This window comes from Rhincodon typus, chromosome 11 (genome assembly GCF_021869965.1).
Source record: "Rhincodon typus isolate 14 chromosome 11, sRhiTyp1.1, whole genome shotgun sequence".
Classification (NCBI taxonomy): domain Eukaryota; kingdom Metazoa; phylum Chordata; class Chondrichthyes; order Orectolobiformes; family Rhincodontidae; genus Rhincodon; species Rhincodon typus.
In genome coordinates, this window is record NC_063342.1 from 11465273 (window position 1) to 11478303 (window position 13031).

Here is a 13031-nt window from a genome sequence, read left to right on the forward strand (position 1 = left end):
TTATGGGCCTGGTGCAGGAATTATTAAAGGAAAATGCATTCTTACAGTGAGTGGCAAAACTGGTTCCCAGTAAGTTACCATGCAGGATTCAACAGTATCTGGCTTTATCCCAAGCACAACACATTCCGATACAGACAGGACAAGATGTCACAGCACTTTACAGGTATTGTAGGTGAGGGAAAAAATGAGAAATGGAACAAAGCCCCTGTGGCTCAAGGATTGAAGTACAGAATACAGAATGGGTTGACTTCTGACAGTTCATTTGATATCCTGTTGATGAGATATGATAGCTGTCAATTGTAGAATGACAGATGATTTTTAAACCAGGTTCCATATTCAGGTGGGTAACAGTTAGGAGCTCTGATATTTGAAACTTTCAGAATTCACAAATATTTCATTGAGAGACAGAGATTTCCTTTATTTTTGATAATTGGGAATGCTTTCACCTGCAAGTTTCCATTGATCACCTTTCCTTCACTGTTGCTGAGTCAAAATCCTCAAACTCACCACCTAACAGCAATGTGGATGTACGTGCACCAAGTGAAATGCAGCAGTACAAGAAGAAACCTTCTCAAGGACAATTAGGGATGGACAATAAATGCTGACACAGCTGGCAAAGCGAACATACGTTGAATGAATTCAAAAAACGTTAACTCTGATTTTTTTCTTCACAGATGCTGCTGAGCTTTTCCAGCAACTTCTGTTTTTGTTCAGAAAAACCTCTCCAGCTAGTATATTCGGGGCTGAACTGCAAAAAAACACATAGTACTTCTATCTAAGGGCTGTTGCTAGGCAATCAACAGCACAGATCCTTAGACAACAAGGTGCAGAGCTGGATGAACACAGCAGCATCATAGGAGCAGAAAGGCTGACGTTTCGGGCCTAGACCCTCCTACGATGCTGCTTGGCTGCTGTGTTCATCCAGCTCTGCACCTTGTTGTCTCGTATTCTCCAGCATCTGCAGTTCCTACTATCTCCAGCACAGATCCTTAGTTTTTCATCTGAGTCTGATGGTCCAATAACTAAAGCAATAAAACCCATTTTCTCTGATAAAAGGGGCAAAGGTGACGGCCACCATACTAGTAATCTGAACCACTAGGTTAACTATTTGAAGATATGAATTATGTATTATAGATCTCTTTACTAACTCATTTACCACCTCGCTATATTCACTTATACTACATTACCATTCATTCTATATTTACTAATGCCACATTCCTATTCATTCATTTACTCTTTGCTAACTCGCTGTTTACAATAATGCGTTTTCATTCATTCATTCATAAAACCATGATTTTTGTAGTGCGTTTTATTGCTGCAAGATAGACTAAATTAAAACATTCATTCTAAACCCATTACTACTTCTTCACAACTTCAACCCTTATCAGACCTATTTACATCAAAAGCTACCTCTGAATAAATATCAAAGACTACTAACCTATTCAGAAACAATACCCTCACTGCCATTGTGCCTCCACTACCCACCCGAAACTATGAAAAGATTATAATATTAATCAGCCCCTTAGCAACCATCTCTCGGGCTTGAATAGATTGCAGAAGTCAAACAAGTTTCTTCCACCAGCATGTACCTGTTAAAATATATATTGAATAGGATCGCTGTCCTCTTTAAGAAAGTTTTTATCAAAACTGTGCTTCTGTGAAATAGCATGAATGAATGAAACTCACACCGACAAATAGTAAACAAAATCTCATGACCCAGCAGCAGTAATCAGTTTAATATCCTTTATACTTTTATCAAGTGTATGTATAATTTCTAACATATTTAGATTGTTTGGGTCTCGTATTTTTACTAACATTTGCTAACTTAAAAGATAAAAGGACTCACACCTCTTAATTATGCAAGCAGACCGGACAGATACTCTAATCTGAGTAACAGCCAGCACTTAGCAAATGTTTAAACAATCTCCTGGTTCCCCAGGACAGATGTCACACAAATTTCTGTGCACAATAGACAAAACTGTTTAACGCCATAGTGATAGAATTTTAATATATGTAAGAACTGTGTATAAAAAGGCTACTATAAAAACTGTACTTCCGGATTCATCACCACCTCGAACTGTGCTACTGCGGATGCTCAATAAAGAGGCTGTTTTCGCCACTCATTGATTTTGGTCGTTGTTTGAAACACAACCCCACAGGGACATGAGTTTGAAATCCACCATGGTTGATGGTGAAATTTAATTCAATTAAAAAAATCTGGAATAAAAAGCTAGCGTGATGGTGAACATGTAACAATGGTTATAAACACCCATCTGGTTCTCTATTATTCTTTAGGGAAGGAAATCTGCCATCCTTACCCAATCTGGCTTACATGTGACTCCACAGTCACAGCAATGTGGTTGACTCTTAACTAGCCATTAGGCAATAAATGTTGGCCTTGCCAATGACACCCACAGCTCATGAGTAAATATCAAAAAATTTTGGCTCATAATCTCCACAGTGTCACATGATATTTCTACAAAGCAGATAATGCCCAATTCTTTTTGACTTCCAGGAAGTCATGTGGTAAACTCTTTACAACTCAAGAGTTATCCAAACCTTACATTTACCATAATTCATCAAATATATGTGTCTAACAGTGCATGTGAAGTGGACACTTCAAGCAGAGTGCATTTGGTGAGTAGTGAATAGTTAAATGTCAATATATTTCTAAAAGTGTGTTCTGTAGGTATCATTTAATTTTTTTTTATGAGGCTTTTATGGGTCACACCAGAGCTTAAGGATGTGTAAGCAGATCAGGAGTGGGTGACTACTAAGCAGTCCAGGAACACCAGGCAGATTATATAAGAAGAAAATAAGTTTCTTTCATCCCAAGACAGAGTAAACACAGGTCTCTGTGCAGCTTGCAAACAGCCAGCAGATTTCAAGCAGAAACAGTTTGGTTTATGATGAATTAGGTCATGTGCGGAGGATGTGTTTTTACCATTTACTTCCTTCACCATCCAGTATTTGGATCTTATTTTGGTGCAGCAGAAGGAGCTATTGGTGAGTAACTGGTAAGATATCCCACTTGTAATAAATAGTCTCTGCAATTAAAATGTGACAGGGAGCTTAGCTGAGTGGAATATGCAGCTTGTGCAGTGTGGGAGGTTTTCTGCAGAAGTTGTCAATGTCAGGACAAGCTTGAGCTTCAGGTTTTAGAACTTACGCGTGAGTAACTATTATGTACCTGCGATCAAAAAGGATGATGTGGATAGCATGTTTATGGAAGTGGTCACACCACAACATGAGGATGTGCAGGCAGATCAGGAATGGGTGACTACCAAGCAGTCCAAGAGCACCAGGCAGATTGTGTAAGAGTTCCCTGCGACAATCTTTCTCACTAATAGTTTTTTTTTGCATTTAACACTGGTGAGTTAATGGCTCTTCAAGGAATGCTGTCACATCCAAGTCAGTGGAACCACAGGTATTTCAATCGTATAGGAGGGGAGAAGAGTAGAAGAGCAGTAGTGTTAGGAGATTCTTCAGTTTGAGGAACAGGCAGACATTTCTGTTATTTTTTTTGTTTTTGCCAAAAGTATTCAAATGTACATATAGCACTGTGAACCTGGCAGTGACTTAGTTTTATGATGTGTGATGGTTGGTTGAAATAGAGCTGTGACCTAACAGTGTATGCTTGGACTTTGTTTAAGAGCATTTAACTCTTGGTGTATACCACTGGTGGCAGACAGTGGTTGAATTAGAATATAAAATATGTTCACCCCTATTTTATGAAAGTGAACTGCATGATCAGTGGAAGAATAACCTAACTCTGTGGACTTTGGTTGCTTCTCTACCAAAAGACTAGCCCTAGCTCTTTCTCTACCTTATGAAAGCAGGATAAGAAACCATTTTTCTTTAGAATTGGAACATGATGAATTTGAACACAGATGAAAGTTTGGACAGATTGTTAACTTTCATGGATAAAACTTATCAAAACAATGATTTACTGACTGCTTATGACGCATGGTCAGGTTTTGACATTTGTTTTTCATTCATTCACGGGATGTGGGCATCACTGGCCAGACTGGCATTTACTGACTATCAACCACACATTCCAGTTGGTCTGGAGTCACATGTAGGCCAATCCAGGTAAAGTTGGTAGTTTTCTTCCCTAGGGACATTTGTGAACCAGATGGGTTTTTCCCAACAATTGACAGTCATCATTAAACTCTTAATTACAGACATTTATTGAATTAAAATTTCACTGTCTGCCATGGTGCGATTTAAACCCAGGTCCCCAGAACATTACCTGGGTCTCTGGATTAATAGTCCAATGATAACGCCACAAAGCCATCGCCTCCCATGTGAGAAAGAGTGAAGATAGTTCCACACAAGAGGACATAATCAAGTTCAATAGATTGAATTCAGAACTGCAGAAATTTCATTTGGAAATTCCCCAATCTGTGCTGGTATTTAAGTTTAAGACATTTAGAACTGTGCCAAAATATCAAGTAAGTACAAATGACCAACAAGATTTCTCACTGATAGATGGATTTAGAGAAACAATTGTAAATATGGACATAACAGCTATGAATACAGCAGCAGAATAGGGAATAGTCCACTCAACAGCCCTTTTAGTGATGGAATGTGTGAAAGAAATCATGAATTAATAGGTGAAATGGTACATAAAATTTCAACAGATCAGCCAAACTGTGAATTATCGTCTGCGCTAATATGCATTGTTCATGTGAAAACTTGCCGCATATGATCAAAGCATGTGTCAATATCAATTAGTTTTCATTGAAATCCTGAAGTTCTTTCACTAACAAGAGATAAGCCCCCAGCTTGGGAAAAGACTACAATTAGTTCAAGTTTCTCAGAGCATTTGATTGTACCAAACGCAGGCAGGAAGACTATCATTAAAGCCAATGTATCAGAATGAATTCAGCAAACCTTCAAATATAACGTAAGCTTGTTGGAAATCAGTTTCAATCAGGGGGATATGCTTCATTACAAGAGATAGGGACTTGAAGAATGGGAAAGTTTGTTGGTTAAGTCAGAAAAAGAATCATTGTACGTTTTGGGAATGATATTGTTCAGGTACATTCTTCAAGATTACAAATTTTGGTTCTAATGGAATTATAGAAAGTAAAGAGGAACCAGGTACCTCTCAAACCCAAATGTTACACAGTTATAAGAATTAAGCAGGTTGTAATTGACAGTTCGCCTGATGATGGACAGATCAATTCTGATTAAAATGAGGCCATTGGTCCCAAAGCACAGTTGCCAAAAGTGGGTGCTAAAGTTAAATGTTTTCCAGAAGGGGCCAGTGAATTGAGAAATACAACTACTTTAACACGAAAAAGGAATGTCACTGGAAAATACAAAACCTGGCTGAAGGTTAAGGATGAGGGGCAGCTAGTAAGGCCAACAGTTTGAAAGAATGAAGAAATGCAGAACAAAAAAATACAGCCAACCAGGTCAGTGGGTTTGGGAGCGAAGATTGCCTGATATAGAGGTCACAAACTGCTGAAAGGAATTAAGAAAGGGGAATCAAATAGTAGCTCTTCAGAAAGAGTGAGAAGGCAAGGTCGCTAGCATAGTTTTACAAGGTCAAGAAATATAGTTCAGATCAGGAATACCACCAGGAGCAGAAACCGATGGATTGAGAAATCTTAATGACTAAACAAATTAGAAGATAAGTTAATAGATATGCTTAATGTCAAGAATTACAACTGGAGAGAAATTAAGGTATACACAGAGGTGCCAGATAAGGGACAGCCAACCCTACTGCATAAAGAGATGTGCACGGAGAAAGTGCTGCTTGATGCAATATATAAGATAAAGCCAGATTAGTGACACAGGGTTTGAAGAAAAACTAGGGGACCAAGGTATATCAGTACAGTTTATACAGCTACAGCACCTAAAGCAACTTTGAAGATTTTTATTGGCTTTGTCAGCCACAAACACTTGGGAATGTAGTATGATTAATTTTTAAAGCTGCATTTTTTCAGGGAGATCAGCTCAAAAGGGAAGTAATTCTTCACCTTCCAAAAGAGACACTAAAAACAGTGAGGCAACCCTGGAAGTTAAATGGACTAAGTGATGCCACTGGAGCTCAGTAACATCCATCCTACTAAAATTGTGTAGTCTCCAATTAAATGCAGCCCCTGCCATGTTTTGTTGGCACCATGGGAAACTTTCAGGCAGATGCTGTACATTGATCGTATTTTGTGGAGTGGGAGAAGGACTCTATAAACATTGTAATTAATGAACTTAAAGCAAAATTAAGAATTGGAAGTCAGGATTTTTTTAATATGTAGCATTGGATATTAAATGGACCAAACAGATCAACAATCTTATGCAAAGCATGTTAATAGGATCCCAATAAATTAGTCTAAATAAAGATTCTACAATTAAAGAGGAAGCAAAAATCAAAAGAACTGCAGATACTGTAAATCAGAGGAAGATACTGAGGAAGGGTCACCGGACCCAAAACGTTAACTCTGATTTTGTCTTCACAAATGCTGCCAGACCTGCTGAGCTTTTCCAGCAACTTCTGTTTTTGTTAAAGAAGAAGCAAACTAGTTGGTAAGTGTAATTGGGAAATTAAGTTGGTTAAGCACACAAACTGGAGTCACTGTATACTACGATGTAGGAGAATTAAGCAGCATGTTGAAATATGCTACTGTTGGAGGAGTATTTAAGGCAAATAAGTCATTAAAAAATTAAAAATTAAGAATATTCAGATTTACAACCTTGGATTGAAGAAAATGAGTCATTTTTCATGATGACCCACATACTAGGCTTCTAATAGTTTTTCAAGTGCAACAAGATGTGTGTTAGCTTGTGGATCGAAAAAAATATACAGTTATTTAAAAAAAGACATCTTATCTACAGAGACACTTGAGCTGGTAGAAGTGGCAGATATGGCTATATCTTTATTTAGTACATAAGGGCCAGCTTGTGGGGGTGGTGGGGATGGAATTGTACCAGAGTTCTATATTGATAATCATTAGCTCTGGGACAATGTCCACTTGATGAAGAGTGTTGCTAAAAGTGATTGTGGATTGGTCCTGTGAGTATAAAACTACTGTTAGAGAGAAAATAAATTTCAAAAATAAAATGGGAAGATGCAGGTCATCAGAGAAATTGGAATGTTTTACAAAAACAAATTCTTGTTCAAAAAACTTGTTGGATGTCTTCAGACTGGGATACCTTGTGTCATAATAAATTTTGAGAATAACAATGTTGTGATCTAGATTTTTTTTACAAGGTGGGTGGCAGATAGATTTTGTTAAATGTTATGAAATAATGCAATATATTCTAACATATAATCATTCTGTATATTTTCTTAGTAATTATATCAACAGGATGTTAAATACTTAGAAGTTAGATGTAACAAGGCAAACATGTGTTGTGAACTATTTAATTATGTTTGAAAGGACGGGAGACACTGGGTCGTCTTATGGAGCAGTGGTAGTGTCCCTGGTCCTGGATTTGACAGCCCAGATTCAAGACCCACCTGCTCTTCTGGTGCAGTGGTAGTGTTACCACCTCTGAGGCAAAAGGCCTGGATTCACCTGCTGCAGAGGTGTGTAAGAACATTTCTGAACAGGTCAATGAGAAAATATCTACTTAAAAGGTCTGAGAAATACTCTGTTATGAATTATAGCACATACTATAAGTCTCTAGCTACAGTGAAACTGCATCTGTTTGAACTGGGTTCAAATAGAGAGCTGAGTTTGAGATTCCTGCCTGTGTGAGCGATGCCCCACACTATTACCCTCCTGGCTAACACAGGATCTGGTGGAATTGGGGCTGAGTCTTTTGTATCCGGGTCCCACCTATTAAATGTGCAGGACTCTCCAGACTTCCAAGATATTCCAGGCCACCGTATCAACAATCTAACTTTGCATGAACAAACCCACACAATGAAACATACTGCCAAAGGAGACATTCACAGCCCCCATCACTTGAAATCTTCAGCATTCATCTTTAGGTTAGCTTTATTTATAGTTTTAATTATCATGACGACCATTCCCGGAGAATGACAAGAATCACACCTGATTGTCAGCTGGGGTTCACAAAATGAATGATTTCAATGAATGAATGATTCCAATGAGTGAATGATTTTATTGTCACCTTTATTTTACAGTGAGACAAACAGTAAAATACAGTGAAAAGCTTTTCCAACTTCACCACAATCTTGCACCATTTGAATAATTTTAAGAATTAAAAAAATAGAAAAATATAGCAAATATTGCACAGAGTATAGCGTGCATGCATGCCCTGGAAGCTACATATTAATAAATGGGGCCCTGTTTTCTCACAGACAGAAAGAGCATGTACTTGCGCTGCACCTGATCCAATTCAACAAAACAGGCAAAGAGATAGTAAGAACTGCCGATGCTGGAGTCAGAGATGACACAGTGTGGAGTTGGAGGAACACAGCAGGCCAGGCAGCATCAGAGGAGCAGGAAAGTTGACATGTTGGGCCGGGACCCTTCTTCAGAAATGGGGGAGGGGGAAGGGAGCTCTGAAATAAATAGAGGGAAGAAAGGTGGGGCTGGGGAAGGTAGGTGGGATGCTGATAGGTGAGTGCAGGTAGGCAGTGGTGGGGATTGGTCAGTGAGGTGGGAGGATCGGATAGGTGGGAGAGAAGATGGACAGGTTGTATCAGGTCAAGGAGGCGAGGATGAGAGGGAGGGTTGGTCATGGGATGAGGCCAGGGGTGGGGAGATTTTGAAGCTAGTAAAGTCCACATTGAGACCATTGGGTTGTAGGCTCCCAAGGCAAAATATGAGGTGCTGCTCCTCCAGTTTCCGGGTGGTGTCATTGTGACACTGGAGGAGGCCCAGGATGGACATGTCACCCAGGGAGTGGGAGGGGGAGTTGAAGTGGTTCGCGACTGGAAGGTGTTGTCGTTTGTCACAAACAGAGCACAGGTGTTCTACAAAAACGGTCTCCGAGTCTCTGCTTGAATATCACCAATGTAGAGGAGGCCACATCGGGAGCAGCGGATGCAGTAGACCACACTGGCAGATGTGCAGGTCTGTCTGATGTGAAAGGTTTTTTTTGATTCCTTGGATGGAGGTGAGGGGGGCAGTGTAGGGGTAGGTGTAGCACTTCCTGCCATGGTGAGGCTAGTGGGGAGTGTGATGCAGACGAGGGAGTCATGGAGAGAACGGTCCCTACGGAAGGCAGATAGGGTTGGGGAGGGAAATATATCTTTGGTTGTGGGGTCAGATTGCAGGTGGCGGAGAATGATACATTGAATCTGGAGGTTAGTGGGGTGATACGTGCGGACAAGGGGGATTCTGTCTTTGTCTTTTGTTGCGGGGAGGGGATACGAGGACAGAGGTACGGGAAATGCAAGAGATGTGGTTGAGAGCATTTTCTACTGCCAAAGTGGGGGAAGTTGCGGTCCTTGAAATACAAGGACATCTGGGATGTTCGGGAGTGGAACACCCCATCTTGGGAGCAGACACGGCGGAGGCAGAGGAATTGGGAGTCAGGGATCGCATTCTTGCAGGAAGGTGGGTGAGAGAAGGTATAGTCTAGGTACATTTCCTGCTTTATTTCTCAACAATGTTTGACATATCAGAGACAACCTATGCAGCTTAAAATTTACAGAAGGTCTGTCAGTGAACTGTCTGCCAGGATTAACTGATGCATTCACATGACAATGCCTCTACCTAGCAGAGTCGACTTGCCAAACAATCACCATGTCTCCTCACAAAGCATAATCATGTTTATTTCTCCCTTGAATTGGAATTATTGTGAATTGTCCTAATGAGTGCAAGATAAAAGGCTTCAACAAAATGTACCTTTTTTCACAATGCTCCAATAAAAATGTTAAGAAGAAACCTATTCCGGAGTCAAATCCTAGTTACTAAAGTAGAAGGAAACCAGCCCAATCTGGAACACACCACAAATACGCGAAGAAAAATGCAAATATTATATGAAGTGGAACCAAACTATGAATCAGTTACAGAATTTAATTAAAATGAAAAGAACTGTGGATGCTGGAAATCTGAAACAAAAACAGAAATTGCTGGAAAATCTCAGCAGGTCTGAGCATCTATGGAGAGAAATCAGAGTTAACATTTCAGGTCCAGTGACCCTTATTCCGCACTCGACCCGAAACCTTAACTTTGATTTTTCTCCACTAATGCTGCCAGATCTGCTGAGATTTTCCAGCAATTTCTGTTTTTGTACAAGATTTAATTCATACTTTTCATAAGATATGGATTACTAATCCAAAACATATACCTACTAGGCTACCATATTCTCACTATGAGATTGTTACTCATCTTCATGTACACAATACTATGCATACAATATGAATACAAGCCAAGATAGGAATCTGCATCTACCAAATGAGTGGCAGGAAGCAGCCTCATACCATTAATATATTCACCTTTCTTCTATATTCTACTTGCCTCATACATGTTCCCCCAGATAATTGCAAGGCTATAACAAGGAAGTTATGATTGTGATTAATGAAATGGTCGAAGCAAACAACGTAAGTGCATTTGGGGACAGCTGTATAAATACATGAGAGGAAAAGGAAAAGAAGGAGATATCGATAGGGATAATGGAGGACATTAGAAAGAGGCTCAGATGGGGTAAAAACACTGTAAATAATGGGGTAATGATCTGTTCCTGTGCTATTTGGAAGTAACTTGTATTATACAGCATGCAAGACGCTGCTGTTTCCTATAGAGGGGAAAGAACTGTTTAAAAAATACAATAAACTGGGAAATGAACATATAGGCCATCCTAGGATTGCATTTCCAGGTATAAAAAAAGAGTCTGACTAGTATACATTATTTCAGGCATCTGAAGGGAAGTGCCAAACAACAGAACAATTGAAACATTTTCTAACAAATTTTCCTGCGGATACCAGAAATTGTTTGATTAGGAGTCTGCCCAGGAAGAAGGAAAGAAAAGATATCTTCAGAAGCTGTCCCAAACGCAGACAACTCCTTCTCAATCTCTTCAAACACTGTTAATCCTTACAGCCCACAAGAGTAATGTTGCGACATTATGACTGGTTACATCGAGGGACCAACAATACAACTTGCTATAGATGAGAAGGCAATATCATAAAATTATAGAAATGGAGTTGGCAATAGGAGGTCACTTTTTTAAATTCATTCGTGGGACATAGGTGTTGCTGGCTGGCCAATATTTATTCCCCATCCCCAGCTGCCTTTGAACTGAGTGACCTGCTAGACCATTTCAGAGGGCAGTTGAGAGTCAGTCACATTGTTGTAGGTCTGGAGTCACATGTAGGCCAGACCAAGTGAGGATTGCAGTTTCCTTCTCTGAAGAAAATTAGAGAGATGTATGGGTTCTTCTGACAATTGGCAATGGTTTTGTGGGTATCAGTGGATTCTTAATTCAAGGATTTTTTAAAAAATGAATTAGCCTGTAATATATATGGTGGTTCTTTGAAAGAATAATCAGACACCCCTGCTTTTCTCCATAACCCATATGTTCCTCATCCTGAGGTACATCCCATCTTCCTTTTCAAATTATTTAAGGTTTTAGTCTCCTCCAACTTTTCAGACAGTGTTCTAGGATACAATAAATCTTTGTGGTAAACAAAATTCTCCTCATCACCCCTCCAGATCTTTCAACAATGATCAGAGGAAAACAGAATTTATAGCTTCCTGGCACCTCAGTCTTGATTGCATATATTGCTGTCTTACTCTGAAAAGTTTGAAAAATTCTCAGTGTGTTTTACACAATGCATTACTTTTCAAAAGAATGATGAGTATGTCTGGATATCTGTTACCAATTCCTTACCTATATTGTTTTATTTAAAACAATGAAATGTCAGCTTGTTCCTCCAGACAACAGAAATAAATGGATAGGAGTTTTGAGGTGGTATCAGTCGGAAGAATGTTTATCAGAGCACCAGGAAATTTCCCAAGTCATATCTCTCAAATATAACTATACAAAGTCAGCTATGGCTCAGTTGAAGGGGTACTGACATAAAGGGGTATGTGGAGAGCATGGGAATCTGGCATTAGGCCAGATGATCAGCTATGATATAAAATGGCAAAGCAGGCTCAAGGGTTGAATGATCTTCTCCAACTCCTATATTCCAAAACCTAGAAGTCATAAACATAAACGAATCATTAATAAATCTAATAAAAAGTATTCAGAAGAAACATCTACACCTAAAAAGTGGTGAGAATGTGGAATTTGCTACAATGAGAAAGAGGGAGGGAAGGTGAATTGGGTTCCTTGTTTTCAAATTCTCAAAGTATCTGCAATGAAAGTCCAAAGTTCTTTTTAACATGTGGCTATACCTTTTCCTGATGTTTCATTTCCATCAGTACTGTCACCAGATACATTTTCTTCTTAAGAGACAAAGAGTGCTCAGCCTGTGTTCAGAGCTGCATTTGTTGTTTCATCTCCTTGCTCTGCCAAAAGCAGCTCCCTGAAACACAAGCTAATTTTTATACTCTGTGTTGCTGACATTTTAAGCTTATTAATTGTAGACAGTTATACCTCCAACTGTGAATATTCTCATAAAGGTGTAAATCAAAGAAAAAAGAGGGCCATTTCACACCTACGCAGGGAGTTTTTTTTGGCTGGTTTCATATTCCTTAGGGAAAATTTTAATTTCAGCACGGATTGTCATTTGCCCAATCTGCATTGGTTTCATAAAACATGGTCAACCCGTATGGTTAGGTAATTGCTCCTGGTAATTTTAAGTCAGTGTATTTAATCTTTTTTAAAATTCAGATCATGAAAGTCTCAGGTATTAGATTAAATAGATTCAATAGAATTTGAAAATGGATAGTCCATATTTTATATTATCATGACATAATAGAAGTGATTTGCATATGTGTGTTTAAGGGGACTCTAGATAAATGCATGGGAAACAACGATATTCTAATACAGAGTTGTAGATCAGTACTGGGGTAGTTAGTCGGACGACTTTCCATAGGTTTACACAAAAATATAGCATGAAATGATCTGTTCAGGGTAGCTATTATCCTGTAAGTTGGTTTTGATGCACCTGATTTCAGCATCATGTTTGTGTGGTGGACAAATATCTCTCACTC